Source organism: Heptranchias perlo, unplaced genomic scaffold (assembly GCF_035084215.1).
Source record: "Heptranchias perlo isolate sHepPer1 unplaced genomic scaffold, sHepPer1.hap1 HAP1_SCAFFOLD_1172, whole genome shotgun sequence".
Taxonomy (NCBI): Eukaryota; Metazoa; Chordata; class Chondrichthyes; order Hexanchiformes; family Hexanchidae; genus Heptranchias; species Heptranchias perlo.
Window position 1 is genome coordinate 4,780 of NW_027138399.1, and position 221 is coordinate 5,000.

Here is a 221-nt window from a genome sequence, read left to right on the forward strand (position 1 = left end):
TTCCGGTACCCTTCGGTGCCCCTTGCCCCACTCTAGCTCCGGTGCTAAAGCGGAGTCGGTCGGTCTCACGGACGCCGAGTTAGCAGGCGGAAAGCGGTGCGCAGCCTTTCGCTGTCACTCCGGCGGGCAGCACCGCACCTCCGAGTGCTCGGTACCGAACGCTGCGCCGCCTCCTGCCGCACGCAACGAGCCATACCCGCAGGAAATCGGCCTCGGCGTTC